At 35.3% G+C, this 16,391-nt stretch overlaps 1 long non-coding RNA gene across 1 annotated transcript; it reads left to right on the plus strand.

Moving 5' to 3' along the window:
• The first annotated feature begins 1,232 nt into the window (after positions 1-1,232).
• LOC108364059 (uncharacterized) lies at positions 1,233-8,880 on the plus strand. Its single transcript, XR_001847695.1, has 3 exons — positions 1,233-1,504; positions 2,562-2,690; positions 8,867-8,880. It is a non-coding gene; the product is annotated as an uncharacterized LOC108364059 (long non-coding RNA).
• The last annotated feature ends 7,511 nt before the right edge of the window (positions 8,881-16,391 follow it).

Consider the following 16,391-nt stretch of genomic DNA (forward strand, 5'->3'; position numbering starts at 1 on the left):
TTTCGGCTGCAGAGCTGCAACTAAGTCGTAACTAGGAGGAAGTATTATCAAATTAAGGGAAAACAGACGAAATATGTAAAAATTAAGTTGGTAGAGGGTAATTTTGATAATATTGAATAACCTCCAATTAAAATTTACAAAGATCGATGCATTTTAATCGGAAGATGAAATTAAATGCGTATTACAATTCGAATAAAGCTACATCACAATTTTATAATTGGAATAATTTAGATAAATTTTCAAATAATAAGTCAGTTTCACGCTAGTTCTTTTAAAGTAAATTTGTGCATAACATTTAGATATCTACTATTTGTATGTTTCACAGCATGCTTTCGATAAACATCGACTTCACATCACTGCGGTTGTTCTGGCTATTTCACACAATTAACAAGAAAATGATACCTTATTCTTTTGCATAATCATGCAATGAAAATAAAAATTACATAAACGGATGATCAAACTTGATATTATTTAATAAAAATGTAATTTTTCCAAAATATCGTAAAGAAAAATCGATACATTTTCACACTCGTTTTGCTATATCGTAAACTAAGTCGAAACTACTTAGTAGAAGTCTGAAATGCGACTATGAATAGAGGTAAATTTTAAGTTGGTACTTAAATTTAAGTTGCAACTTTGTTAGTTTCGACTTAGTTGCTGGACTATGAATACGCGCCATTGCATTTATTCTCAGCAGTGTTGAAAATTAAACGTGAGACCAAAGCGGACATGCATTTAGGTGAGTGTCTGAGGATACAAGGTTGACCTCAATCACCAAAGAGTTTTTTCATGATTTATTCGCCTCTTTAAATTCTCTCCTTTGCCCCTTTCAAGCGATGTCACGAATATTTCCATTCCCCTCTTTATTATTACGCGAGATTCCGACAACTTTCCTAGTGAGAACGCTTTGAAAGCAGAACGTTACAAATTTTGGAGGTTATTTCTATTAGAGGCTTTGAATGCATAAGAGTTAAAGTGATTTGTAAAACGTGTTTTGTATTTCATAGTGAAAAATAGAAAGAATTAAATGATTTAAATTTTTAAAACAAGTGCGCTTGAAATTTGTTCAAACATGATGTACCAATTTTAAATCAATCATTTTCACAATCGTGATCTACTTTCGTACTGGCAACGCTGTTCAACTCGAATGCCAAAAAATTGCCTCCGAAAATTTCGCGCAGACAGCAACACCAGTCATCTCGCTCTAACACACATTGGTCCAAGCATGAGGAAATTTTTCGAGAAGCATACTCGCAGTTGGCTGCGTCAGTTCCACTTTGACGGCTGTGGGAAAAATTTGGTACATTTGAAGCGCGAAATTTTCTCTATTTTAGTGAAATAGCAGCCTAGACATACAGCAAAGTGCAAAACCTGCATAAAATAATTAAATACAATTGCTACAGTTCTAAAACGACGGCGTAAGCACACAGTTGCAAATAAAATAAGTTAATAAACGCAAAGTTGTGCGTGTGGCGTGAAAGAAGTGTGCTTTGGTGCTGCTGCGGTGTGTAGAAGTGAATATATTCTAGATTTTTTTCAAGCGCAGAAAAATGTGGCTTAATTAAATTTATGCTAGTTTAGGGTAGTGTTTTTGCTTATTTGGGAGCACGGTAGAATCTACACTAATTATGGCACGTTTTTCTGTGCACTTGTAAATTTCCATTTTTTTATTTTTGCGCTAAATTAAAATGGCGCTGGTTTGTATGTGTGTGTTATCGGCGGTAGTCGCATGGCGGCCGAAATGTATGCGGCGATTGTGGCTGCGAGCTCGCCCGGCAGTCTTGTAAATTTTGTTATACATATTTTTAATATTTTGGGTTATACTATTTAAAGGTGTTTCACTTTCGCTAACAAAATGTAGTACAATCAAATTTAGCATGTACTAAGCAGAAATTTATTTAATATATTCCTCTGCGGGAGGCTTTCGCTCGGTTAACGCTGCTGCTGTTGCGCTGCGCTGCCTCGGACGCTGCTCTGCTACGCACGATTCTGCGGTGACGAGTCGGATAAAACGAGTCGAAAGCAGCGAAAAGTAGTTCGCCCATTGAATGGAGGAGTAGTAGATACAGTTCGGTAGAATGTGCACCTTTGCATTACATTTGTTTGTGTAAAGTAGTAAGAATTATCTTAAAATGTTAGAATTCATATTTTTGGCGAATTAAATTGATATTTGAAATAATACAAGTCAAGATCACCGGTAAAGCTCAGGGGTTTGTTAAATACATATTAAGAAGAGGAGTGGACACACTTTTGAGGCCTGCTGGAAGTTGTGGTTGATGATCTGCCTGATCTAACCTTAAAGTCTTAGATAGTAAGGTTATTGAACCTCATGGTGCGGGCAAAAGCTGCAAATTATCTTTTTAGGGCCAAAGTTATGTATAGAAAGTTATTTTGTTCAAATTTAGTTAGTTCATTTTTCTCTAAAATTCATATTTGGGACAAAAAAAAAAAGAAAAACCTTTACGTCTAAATTTGCATATTTTTAGACTCATAATATAGCATTTAACACATATTGCGTCGTTTTTTAATTCTCCATACTCATTTTTGTATTTTTTTTTCAGTTTTGTTTTGAAGACCTTATTTCTCTGGATTTCATTAGCAGCGCTGAAAACAGCTTTTTAAATACTAATGTATGGAAATATGAATAATGGTGGCCACGCGCCATACGGATACAATGGTTATAGACCGAGGTATTTATGCACATATTTTTTGTATTTATTTTATAGTATGTAGATAATATGTATCTAATTTAAATGTAGCGAAAATAATGTGTAGTAGGTACATAACGCATTAGGGATTCGCGTTTCGGTTTTGGCTGGTTGCTAAAAACCGTGCGTTTGTGACCTAATCAGCGATTAGCTGGTAAACTTATGTGATGTAGTCTTCTAAAACCTTTACATATCGGCATATTCCAGATATAAATAGATAAACATTTCGGACATCATATTTATAACCACTTTAGTTATTTGATAAAAAGGCGGGGAAACTTTCCATTATGGCCGTATGGCCGTATGGCCGAAGGGGGAGTGGGCGTGGCACCTCCAACTGACCTTTTTGGAGAGGTCATGAACCGCCATTGACAAAAATGCATCCCCCGACCACCTAGGCCCCCCATGTTTCCCTACGGACCCCTTAGAAAAATGGCCTAAAACCGCAACTTTTACTTGCGTACACAGTATTTTTGCGTAGAATTCCTTTCTGCGTAGGTGGCCTTCGGCCGCGCTTAGGGATTATAACCCTTACTACGTAGAATTCTCCTTTCTGTGTGACTTAACTGGGCCTACCGCCCCAGTGATGTAACTTTGGGAAAGGATGAGGTAACTAGAATTCCCTATTCTGTGTGGTAAACCTGGGGCTGCCGCCCCAGTGATGTCTATTTTGGTTACTGGGTGTTTTATAAAAATGTCTTGTATATAAAAGTGTGTATATAAAAATGTATTGTGCAAATGAATATTTAACATTTTTCAAGTGAATAAACGCAAATGAAGATTGTGATTTTTGGCAATTTTTCTAAGGGTTCCTTAGGGAACCATAGGGGACCTAGGTTGTCGGGGGTTGCATTTTTGTCAATGGCGGTTCATTCCCTCTCCAAAAAGGTGGGTTAGTGCTGCCACGCCCACTTACCTTTCGCCCACCGCCCCTTTAACGAACGGCCATAAAGGAAAGCCAACCCCAAAAGGCTTCAAAGTAAAAAGTTGAAAAAAATAAAATAAATAAATAATAAAAATAATAAAATAGCTTTAAAGGATGCACAAGATTTAAACCAAATTATGTGCTAAGAACTGATTTCTTGCGAAGAAAAGCTATCCATTATTTAATAAATGAGGCCAAACTATCAATATTTTAATACCCAGTTAACATGCTCATTTGCGGGCGAGAAGTGAAAATGCCACATAAAATATAATCGATGTATTGCGAACTATCATTGTTTATTTTTCTCTAACATAATTTTTTCTTTTTGTACACCTACTACTCTACATTTCTTGGCCAGCATTGCACCTTACTTTTTTTATGAACAGCCACGTGCACTTCCTGTCAATGATTCTTAGTGTGCATTTGTGGCTTGTCCTATGTATATACAGCTGCGGTCAAAATAATAGCGCCCAAATTCAATAGGGAGTGTCTACTTACACGCGCTACGGTAACTTTTACCGTAGATCCACGGTAAAATTACCGTATATCCATGGTAAAAATTACCGTATATCCACTATAAAAGTTAGCTTAGATCCACCGTAATAATTACCATAGATCCACTGTAAAAAATACCGTAGATCGACGGTGTTATAACCCTTACTACGCAGAATTCTCCTTTCTGGGTTGCCGGAGAAGTGGGGCGGAACTTCTTTGTGCCTAGGTAAATTTTACCGTGGATATACGGGAATTTTTACCGTGGATCTACGGTAAAAGTTACCATGGCGCGTGTGTCTAGATAGTGCCAATTCAATATGATATTGTACACAAGGTTAACAAAAATTAATCAAACTTCATCAAAATTTCCAACTTTTTATATAGAATTTTTAGAAAATTTTCGAGTATGCAGTTTTATGGACTATTCATTTTAGTGCAAGTTTAAAATCGCTCAAAATTACCGTTGATTTTTTAGAATTTTATTGCGAAGATGTTGAGCATTCTCTTCCATATAACTCCTCAACAAGATTAATTTTTTTGCTCAAAACCCTCAAAAAAACCAGTGGTAATCTTAGGCGACCTGAAATTATTATTTTGACCCAAACTGTACATATGTATGTATGTATATACAGTATCGGTCATATCTATTACACGCCATTTCAAAGTGATATTGTGTGCCACTTACACGTATTTATTTATTTTTAAGAATTTTCAATTAAAATACAGTTCTTTCTCTAACAAACCCCATATAAACCCAAGTTTAACAATTTGTAGAAAACTTCAAAAAAGTGCAACAAATTTTCACCTAAGTTTCAAACTTTTTTCTCGGAAGTGTTAGAATTTTTTCGAGTACAAAGTTTTTTAGCCCCTTCAATTTTAGTCTGATAATGTGCAAGTTTCAAGTGGCTAAAAGTTACCGTTGATTTTTTAGAATTTTTTTCGCCAAAGGCGTTGCGGATTTCTTCCATATACAAATAAATTGAGTTTATTCATTATATGGAAGCCAATGCGACAAAAATAATCTAAAAAATAAACGGTAATTCGTAGCCACTTCAAATTTGCTCATTATCAGACTGAAATTGAAGGGGCTAAAAAACGGTATACTCAAAAAAATTCTAACACTTCCGAGAAAAAAGTTTGAAATTTATGTGAAAATTTGTTGCACTTTTTTGTAGCTTTCTACAAATTATTAAGCTTGGGTTTGTATCTGGTTTGTCTGAGAATGAACTATATTTTAATTGAAAATTCTTAAAAATTAATAAATAAACATAAGTGGCACACAATATCACTTTGAAATGGCGTGCTATAGATATGACCGATACTGTATATGCCCATGCAATACTTGTGCTTTTTTGTTTTCTTGGCACTTGTGTCTATTTTTTATTATGTATTTTAATATTTATTCTCAAATATTGATTTTTTTGCAACAGTGTTTTGGTTTCTTTTTTTTCGATATAATTTTGCATATAAATTGCTATTGAAATTTTGCCAAAGTAGCTGCTGTGGGACGAGCGATTCTTTTGTATCTGGCGTAGGTTATGGCTACATTAGTTACTTTAAAAGGAAACTATACATTGCGCCGCAATGTAGCACTTGAGAAGGCTAAGTAATAAAATTTAAAGTCCATATTAAAGTGAAAGGCGAAACAGCTGCGGATTAGCGATTAAACATGCCACGACAGTCAGTTCTACGTTACCGGAACTACCCAGACTAATTCTGGACAAGCACTGTTACTTCGTTAAGTTTCACCAAAAATTCTACAACAACCCATTATACATATATGGGATATATATGTACATACATATAAAATATGCAGATCTTTTTACACAATTAATAAATGTTAATCTTTTATAAAATTTAGTAGATTTACTGCCCACGACAAAACGATTACCCCTCAATATCTTGAACAGTTTTGATAATTATCAAAATTTATAATTTATCGCTTGTTTGTTTAATATTCATTATTTTTACTTTTAAGCTTTTATCTAACAAATACCATATAATTCCAAATTTCAGACTTAGTAAAAAATTATCAAAATTCCACAAACTTCATCCCAATTCCAAGCATCTTAATTTTTATTTCTATAATAATATTTGGTATGTCTATTTAATTCTAGCATAATAAAATGAAAGTTTGAAGTTGCTAAAAAATCGCGTTGATTTTTGATAATAATTTTTCTGATTTTTAAGCAACTTCAAACTGTCACTTTATTATACTAGAGTTTAATAAGCTATAAAACTGCATATCAAAAACTAATTTAGAAATTCTAATTAAAATACTTGGAATTGGGATGAATAGTTTGTGCAATTTTTTAAATTTTTGTACAAAGTTTAAAATTTGATCTTATGTATATGATTTTTGTTAGATAAAGAGCTGAACTTAAATAAAAAAATTAATGAACCTTAAATAATAAAAAGACAATTTTTAAGCAAAAAACAAAACCGACTTCCATTTTCATATAAAAATTTAGGAGTACCGTTCATTTTTTCATGATCCAATGATCGGATCTCAACTAGATTAGCATGGGACCACCTGTGAGACACTACCTTTCCGATGCGAAATCGGTTGACGTGGTCCAAAGTTATGCGGTAACATACATACATAAAAAAAAATCGGACGAATTGATAACCTCTTCCTTTTTTTGAAGTGGGTTAAAAAGTAGTCAAAACTGGTAAAAATATTGATGTGCTATCTTTTGTCTCGGGCTGTATACCATAAATCATATAAGTCAAAGTTTAAAACTTTGGACACAAATCAGGAAAATAAGTGTACCAAATTTCAATAAAATGTCCTCGAAAGTTTTCAACTTTTTATTTAGAAATTGTATTCTTTTGGGTATGCAGTTTTGTCGCCTATTAAATTTTAGTATAATAATGTGCAGGTTTGTTAATTCTGAATGAATTCTGTTGATCTTTTGGTCGGTTGAAACTTGCAATTCATTAGACTAGAATTGTATGGGCTATAAAACTGCATACCCAAAAACGTTCTAAAGAAGAATAAAAAGTTTAATTTTTAATGAAAATTTGTTTGAATTTTCCTAAATTTTTATAAGGTTTGAAACTGTGCTTTATGTATATTTTTTTGTTAAAGCTGGAATGATATTTTTATAGAAAAATAACAAAAAAAATTGGGCTCGAAAAACATTACGAATATTAAAAAAACAACACGTGGTCATTTGTTTGAGTCACTGTATATGGTTTACGTTATAGAATGTACTATATTTTTATAAAAAAATAAACAAAACAAATATATCACGTAAGATATTAGGGGTATTCTCTGAGTCTTGCAAAACCCTTGCAAGGTGCACGGATTGCACGGTTTGCAAAGCTGTCCCATACGAAAACCGGTTTTTACCGTGCAATCCGTGCAATCTGTGCACCGTGCAAGGGCTTTGCAAGACTCGGAGAATACCCTATTGTAAATATTAAAAAAAAAATGTGCCATTTACGTGAGCGCGACTGTATATATGCAAGTATTTTTGGTGCCCCATTTCCAAAAACATGCCTTTTTATGAACCCCGAAAAATAGTTATAACTATGTACATATGTACATCCAAAATTCCTTGACATAAATCTGCCTCAATTGTTGTACTATTTATTTATACGCTCGGCTGGCTGCTGTACTAGTTTGTGGTTTTCTTATGCGTTTGGCGCCGCCGAACTTGCAACTGGTCGGACAATGATGGTCTGTGGCATTGCAACACAATGTTCTCAACTAATTGTACTTATTTCCTGTACGGTTGGTGAATTTGTATTTTTTTGTTGTTGATTTTTTTTCTTATTAAGTTGTGCGATCTTGCGATTCTCAGTAAAAAATATATGCTTAGTACAAATGCGTGTATGTATATTGTATATTTTGTGTATGTATGTACATATGTCTGAATTTCTACACAAGAATTTGACCGAACCACAACGACGCTCAACAAAGATTGCACCGAAAATGCCACATAACTGCCTGGCAGCTGCTGTTGTTGTGGTTTTTGGTACGCCGCCATTCCTGTTGTGCTATGTACTATGTAGTATGTAGTTGCAATTGCAGTCACATACATAGTCTATATTTCTGCAGCTACAAATACAGTTATAGCAGCTTGTTATGTTTAAACTTTTAAGCTACTACACTTGTCGCGCCACTGTTGCTCTTTCGCCCATTGTGCAGTGAGTTTGTTCCTTGGACATCCTTGTCCGCACTACTGTCGTATTTTTACTATTGTTTATCTACATCTGCTGGCATTTGCCATGTTTTTGACCGCATTTTCCTTGATTTCGTTGCTTGTTAACATAGTTCTGTTTTTTTTTTGTTTTTTTGACACAGTACTTTGGTGTTCTTGTATCAGTTTCCGCTTGTGCTATTTTCGAAAAATGTCATCCTAATTCCTTTTTGGAGAGTTTAAGAAGTATGCTGCATAAATTCTTTGCGAAAGAATGTTGGCTTTTAGAGCGTGGTGAAATTTATTTTTATTATTGCCGGCTCCGAGGTGTAGATGACAGAGTTATTTCTCTAATACTGTCACAATACTAATCGATTTTTACTGTTCGGAGGTCATTAAATAGAATAAATATATTGGGGGTATTCTCTGAGTCTTGCAAAGCAGTTGCACGGTGCACAGATTGCACGGTAAAAACTGGTTTTCGTATGGGACAGCTTTGCAAACCGTGCAATCCATGCAATACCGTGCAAGGGCTTTTGCTAGACTCAGAATACCCCTATTATGATTTCTTTTTTCAATTTAATTTTCAGCCAACTAAAATCAAGAGCCAAAATTTGTATTCCTATGACCAATATAATCATTGCAAAGCCATTGCACCCCCATTTTGCAATGGGGTGCTCTCGTACTCTTCGAAATTTGGAATAGTATTTTTGCATTTCGTGCGATCCGTGCACCGTGCAAGACTATGAGAATACCCGTATTATGCTCACTAATATTATTTTGTTTACTTCTAATTAAAAAATCTAAAAAAAAAAAATCTCATCCATTCATGCATGCAACGCTTTGAATAAAGCAATGAGAAGCACACAATGTGCACACTTTATTGATTATCGATAACGGAAGAGTTGTATTAATGCCTAATGACGTCTCCACTCCTAATTGAATTGCAGTAATCGGGACTTTCTTGCTTCGGTACAAAGCATTTACCATTTTCATTTAAATTATATTTTTCGCTATACATAGTTTCACTTAAAATCAAGCAATAAGCATTAACCACTTTTGATATAGTTTCTCGTCTAACTATTCCGCCATTCTGCATTACCTCTGCCTTTAATTTTTCGTGCCTTTAAAAAAATTGTCTTTTTTGTTTCGGTCCAATTTGCCTTTTCTCAATGTATGTACCTGCCATAAACCTTTTTTTGCTTGTCTTTCTATATATCTGATGATGTGAGAAGCAGATGGCTCAAAACGGCCACCCATTTGATGAGTGTAGGTGTTTTGACCTTTCAAGAACTGACGGCCATCATTAAAGCTGCTGAACCTTTCTGAAAAAAACTACTCAGTATGTATTGTTTAGTTGTTGGTTGCAGGCACAAAAATAGGAAAAATAATGTGGCAAGGTAAAATAAATTAACATTGACAATGCATACTTTGCAGTGTGGCCCCATACAAATAAAAAGCAATGAATGTAAGCGCGACGTGAATGGAAAATGCTGAGGGAAATAATTAAAATTAAAATGAAAATGAAGAAAAATTGTTTTCTTTTTTAAGCTACAATTTCTTTGTTTTTAATCTAATTTTTGTCATATTTCTCACACTACACAAATTTAAACCCTGTTGTAAAGGTATCAAAATCTAATTCTAAAAAAAAATCATCACACAGAACCTAGTGAATACATAAGGAGTTAAAAAGCAAATGTTTTGCGCCAAAACTGCGAGCTAGTAAAACAATAAATAAAATAAAAGAGATTCTTATATACCAAATTTTGCTCGATTCACATTTTTTTTCCGAAACCAAAAAAGCAAGAAACAATTGTGAATTTTATGAATAATTTAATAGTGCAAATATAAATTCACAACCACAGCTAAAGTAAAAAATAACTACAAAAAGACCAAAAATTACCACAAAACATAACATACAAACAAAAATTAAATTCCCAACTCAACAAGGACAACAATTAAAATTTAAACATCAACGCCGAAGCAATAAATACTGCAAGCTACTACGTCACAACAACGAAAAGTCACATTTTTGTATATTTCGCAATATACATAGATATAACAACGGCATACGATTTATATAATTTTTGGATAATTTCGAAAACGTGCAGCAGCGGGCAATAAGGAAAACCGCAGCAGCCACTATGTACCGGTAATTGTTGCACACATTAAAATAAAAGTTATAAATTTATACGAATAGTATGTATTTGCCTAAGTATTTTTTTTTGTGAATATGTCGTACGTTTTATAATAGATTAATTACAAATTTACGTTTTTTTTAAATATTATAAAATCAATAAGCTTGATGACGATAGTATGTACATACATATGTTCAGTCCAACAGATAACTAAACTCCCCAAAAATGACGAAATATGTACATATGTATGCATGTGTGTATTTATTTGTTGTTTTTATACCAAATATATGTATGTATTGTGTATGTATATATCAACTTCTCTTTATTATTAAACATGTGATGTAATTATTTTTACATATATGTACATATGTGTGTTCTAATACATTTTCCGCCCATTATATCGAAAAGGTAGATCACTTTTGTTTGGTACTCTACTACACATTTCTTCTCAAAAGTGTGGGCGTTGTGGCAAATGCATTGGCGACCAAAATTAAATATTAAGCATTTTGTGTATTGCGTTGTGTGTCCGTTGCGTTCTTTTCATTTAATACTTATAAAAAATTCGATGGTATACTTGTTTACATTGTCTAAATGGCAAACAAATTCAATATGCTGAAATAATTGGGACTCGAAGAGTAAATGGAAAGGGGAGAGACTTTAAATATTTACTAAAATACTCCTTACTTTAATAAGTAAAAACATTTTGTAAGTATTTTTTACGTAGAATTTTTTTTTTTACAAATATGTTTGTTTTATTTAGTATATCTACACAAATTTATTTTAATTTTATTAACGTCAAAATTTATTTTGAGATCAATACAATTTCTAGTTGTTAATAAACGTGTATAGGGCCCTATCGTTCGAATGGACACCGACGCTCCAGCTATGAAAGTATTAAACTCGGAACCCGCTGGTGGTAGCAGAGGAATAGGGAGGCCCCCACTGCATTGGAAAGACCAAGTGGAGAAGGACTTGGCACCACTTATCATTTCCAATTGGCGTCAGTTGGCACAGAAGTGAAACTACTGGCGTACTTTCTTAAACTCGGCCAAAATCGCTGAGGTGGTTACAGCGTCAAATAAGAAGATAAAGTACTACGTAACCGGAACGACCCAGATTTATGCTTTATCTGGCCAAGAACTGCCACTCCAGAAACACTCACCAAAAACTCTGGGGAATTTGTAACAACAACAACAACAAAAAAGTATAGGACCTTTTATGTCACCATCAGACTCAATAAATCCGTCTGTTATCGACCATCATCCTCTGTTTATAAGATCTATTAAGCATTTGCGTGGTTTGAACTTATCAAAGTTTTCATAGTCATAAACGCATACATTCTTTTTGCAATAACAGCCACACCCATTTATGTAATACTCATTCGAGTTTTTGCGCTCAACAAAAATACTTTCCAACTCATCATGTACATATGTAACCGTAATAGGGGCAACATAAGATATTTGTATCCCTATAAAGGTGGCTCATAACCCTGACGGCCCAAGATGTTATAAAAGCTAAAAGTTTCTTGGAATACGAATTCCTGTCCATAAAGGCATCGACTGTGAAGTATTGCAGTGTAAGTCTGGTTATTGTTGCTCAATCACACATAATGTGCTCTGACTGACCTCTCTTCTTCAAGACAAATACATCAATACTTACCGTGCGCAGGCCAATCTGGTTCCGCAGTGTCCTGGTACGCAGCACAGTAATGCCGGGTTCCTTGCTGCAAATAGTTGTAGAGTGTTAAATCACTCCTTGACGAGCCTAGAGGTGATCGTCCTATCGGATAGGGCCCCTATGGCCGTCTGGCTGTCTGAAAAGATAGCTCGAAAAGCGCCTTTTAAAACCTTTTTAAGGTTCAATCTCGCACAAATTGAGATTGCCAAATACCAATTACAATACATATAAATTTCAGTGCAAGGTCATCTCATTGTATCCTGATTAATATTTTGAAATACTTTCGTACATCTTTAAATTAATTACTACTAAAATGGCTACTTTAACTGCAACTGTTTTGGTTGCGTATCTGTTGTTTGCACTAAAATTTAATACATCCTCCATATGATATGCAATTAAGTCATTTGCGAACACCAACTCTCCCCTGCACTCTTGTACCAATAGCAATGAAATTTTTTGTATGAATCACAGATGCAAATCCATACATATCATTTTATAGGAGACCTATTAACTCGGTAAATACAAAATTCCATATACATACATATATACTTACACACAGCAATGAGAATGCTGCCACACTTTCGTTGCGAAAGTGTTAGCGCACTTCCACTGACTGAGCTGCGCCCAGCTTCCAATGTTGAATATGAGTAAATACTTTTTGCGCTGTGTGCAAACAAACAAATAAAATCCTAATGAGTTTACCAAATTTAAAATCCTACCAATCCCCCAAGGGATAGCTGTGCTCCAGTAGGCGTTCGTGAGAAAGCAAACACCGAGCGGAAAAACTGAGTAAGCGAGTTAGGGAGTGAGCTGCTTTTCAGCGTTACTTCAGACTATAGCTCGCTAACTAAACGGATTTGGAAGCATTCAACCAAATCTCAAATCGCCAGTGTTGTTGAAATGAATACACAGCTGCTAGTTGTGTGCTAACTGATTGGCAGTGGCTGCCTCAGATTCATACAGATTTGCAATTACATATGTACGAACAATATCTGAATTCTATATGTGGTGGGTTGAAATTAAGCGCATACTTCATATAGCAAGCAGTGAGCGCGATACTCGTTCGCTTCACACTTCACTGATTTGCAGTAAATAATTGAAAAGTTTCACAAGTGCTTTTACTACTATTTTGCCACAACTTTTATTGCCTTTTCGACTAAGAGTACTGTTGCCACTGCTATTAACATTGTTTGTTTTAGTCTGTTGCTGCTAAACTAATTTATTACTGCACTTCTTAATGCGCTCAACTCTCAGCCACTCGTTGCCAAGAGACAAGTGCGCTTCCCTTCGCTTTGCTTTTGAATTTTCAGCTTCCGAAAGACCTTGCACTAATTTGCACTTCTTCTGGTCCACTTGCCCCATTCACTGAGTATCTAATTTTATTTATACTGTGGCAATTTATGAATGACTACTAATGAGTGGTAGCAGTTTGCGAGCAGTTGGCATTTCAATTGGGTACCTTGCCGGTTGCTTGCTAGATTTCGGAAGTGCAACACTGTGTAAAGAGAGGAGGAATGACTATTGATTTTTGATAAAGCATGTGTCTACAATTCTCAAAATTTTCCCGAGTAAATAATCAGGCCCTGAACTGCTTCTAAACGGGTTTCTATCGATATCGGCCAGATGTTTTGTCAACTCTCTTGAGTTTATCTAGTGTCTGCATACCACACAGAGCTTCATTTTCGATGCAATTTGTAAATTTAAGATTAGTAAGTAGTGCTGCCTGCTATCTCGTTCAATTATGCTCAAGTAGTAATTTTGGCTTCTCGTAAAAATAAGTTTTACTATAAATTTTAATCACTCGCTTATTATCCTCTCATAATGGTCATCAGATTTATAAAGCTGGTACTTGGCGTCGATTTTGTCCCCAATCGCTATGGGCTCCTTTTCTGTTTTACTTTAGCAAACCACATTTTCCTCCACACTTCGCTAAAAAAAACTAACCTGAAGACCCTGCTCCCATTAGAAGTTGCAATTTATGTTTCTCTCTCCCCTTAATTTTTTATTTTTGCTGCTTCATTTTATCAACAACCTTTCGTCCGCCTTTCATTCGTTCCATTGACTTTATTTCCGCTTCGTCATTATCGCACTTCCTTTGACACAAGTACCCATATGTACATACATATTATGCGTCCTTTTCGTTTTCACTTGCTGGCAGCCGTATGGTGTGACACTTTCTCGGAATCCACCCACCGCTTGTCCGGTTGGATGTTTGAAAGCGTTAAACTATTACCGCAAATTGTCCACAACTTTTAGTTGTGCATAAATTTTCGCTTACAGAAATTATTATTTTTTTCTTCTTATTTTTATTGTTTTTTTTTTTGCTGAGCCTTGATTCATGTCTCACGTCTGCCGTCGCTTTGCGTCCTTCATATCACTTCCCTTACCACCTTACCACAAGGTCCGATTGTACACCGCTCGCTCGACTTGTTTTAACGTCTTCGCGCTCGTTGTTCCTTTCCTTCCGAGCTTTCGTGCCTTCATCGGCATCTCATTTAAATTCCATAAGTTCTTACAACAATCACGCGGCCTATTTACACTTTATTTGGTGCGGTCTCACTTTGCTGCGCGTTCGCAGTTTTCCTTTACTTAACTGAGATTTTTTATTTCATTTATTTTTTTCTTTTCATTTCGTTTATAATCCGCCTATATTGTCGCCCTGTTGTTGACTCTACTCTGCGTGATGCTTGTGTACACGTTTGCTGGCACGTTGGTTTTTTGCTGACATACGCTGCTACATAGCTTCGTTACCTCCTTGCTGGCAGACTCATACCTTCTCTTGGTTTTTTGTGGCGCATTTTCATTTTATTTATTTACTTCTGCACTTTAATTTTATTGTTTTTATTTCTACGCTGCGTTTATTTATTGTTTTTTTTTGTTTTTTTTTCGCCTTGCAGCCGCTGGCTTTTTTTTCTTTTCTTCACTTCATGCTTGCCTGCCTGCCGCTCGTTTCCAGCCTCCTTTTTACGGGTACCTAGTCCGACTTTACTGTTCTTGAATTGTTGAAGTATTTTCAGCTTCATAACTCGGCGACAAGTTTTGTCCGTTCGCCATTGGCGACTTTTGACGCCTCCACTTGACTGTGTTTCTTTTCTTTCTTGTTTTAGTTAAGTTTACTTCATTATTTTCTCGCACTTGACTACCTTTTTCGCAACACTGCAGTTTTCCCACTTACTTGCTTCAACGTTACCATCTTTTCTCCTGGTTTTAGTAAAACCTTTTCGCGCCATTTCTGTTGTTGTCAACTTGTGTGCCGAGGCCTTGCATCTGTTGTGTTGCCACAGCTTCCTTTCATTGCCTTCCTTCTTGGAATCCACACGCTATCGATTGAACACTTCACTTCGTTGATTGTAGTTCCCACTTTATGGCTTCCACCTCTACTATCGGAAGTGCCTTTATTTTGCCCTGTTTCGTATCTTTGTTTTGTTTTCTTTGCTAACCTATTTCCTTTCTTCCTTCTCAATAACAACTGTTATTATATTTTTCGGCCCCTCTGCTCCTTCACTGGCAAATGAACTTTTATGCTCTTATAATAACACAGCGCCATCTCACTTAATCATATTTTGTTGTTTTGTAGTATTTCGTTGCCCCTTCCACTCCTTCGGCTTGCAAACAAAATTTTCCAAGTGCTTTCATTTGCCCTTCTCTAATTTCACTGCCTGTTTGCTCAGCTTGGATCATGGTTCTTTGTCGGCACATGCCCTGTCTCACATAAATATCTTTCAGGCAACTTAAGGAATGCTCTTTTCCTGTTTGTTCCACGCTCAACTTATTTTTTTGCTGATATTTTCATCGGAATGAGTAAATTAGATAAATAAGTTGTGATTTACCACACAAATGCGAAGTGGAGGTAGGATCTACTGTGTGTAGCAGGCAACTTTTCTTGTCATATTTTTAGGTCCTTTTTGCCTAAGAATTTACAAGATTATTTACTCTGAAATAATTTTGAAATCCTANCCTTTCTTCCTTCTCAATAACAACTGTTATTATATTTTTCGGCCCCTCTGCTCCTTCACTGGCAAATTAACTTTTATGCTTTTATAATAACACAGCGCCGTCTCACTTAATCATATTTTGTTGTTTTGTAGTATTTCGTTGCCCCTTCCACTCCTTCGGTTTGCAAACAAAATTTTCCAAGTGCTTTCATTTGCCTTTCTCTAATTTCACTGCCTGTTTGCTCAGCTTGGATCATGGTTCTTTGTCGGCACATGTCCTGTCTCACATAAATATCTTTCAGGCAACTTAAGGAAAGCTCTTTTCCTGTTTGTTCCACGCTCAACTTATTTTTTTGCTGATATTT

This window comes from Rhagoletis zephyria, unplaced genomic scaffold, assembly GCF_001687245.7.
Source record: "Rhagoletis zephyria isolate East Lansing unplaced genomic scaffold, Rhagoletis_zephyria_1.1 Rzeph_scaffold_01452, whole genome shotgun sequence".
Classification (NCBI taxonomy): Eukaryota; Metazoa; Arthropoda; class Insecta; order Diptera; family Tephritidae; genus Rhagoletis; species Rhagoletis zephyria.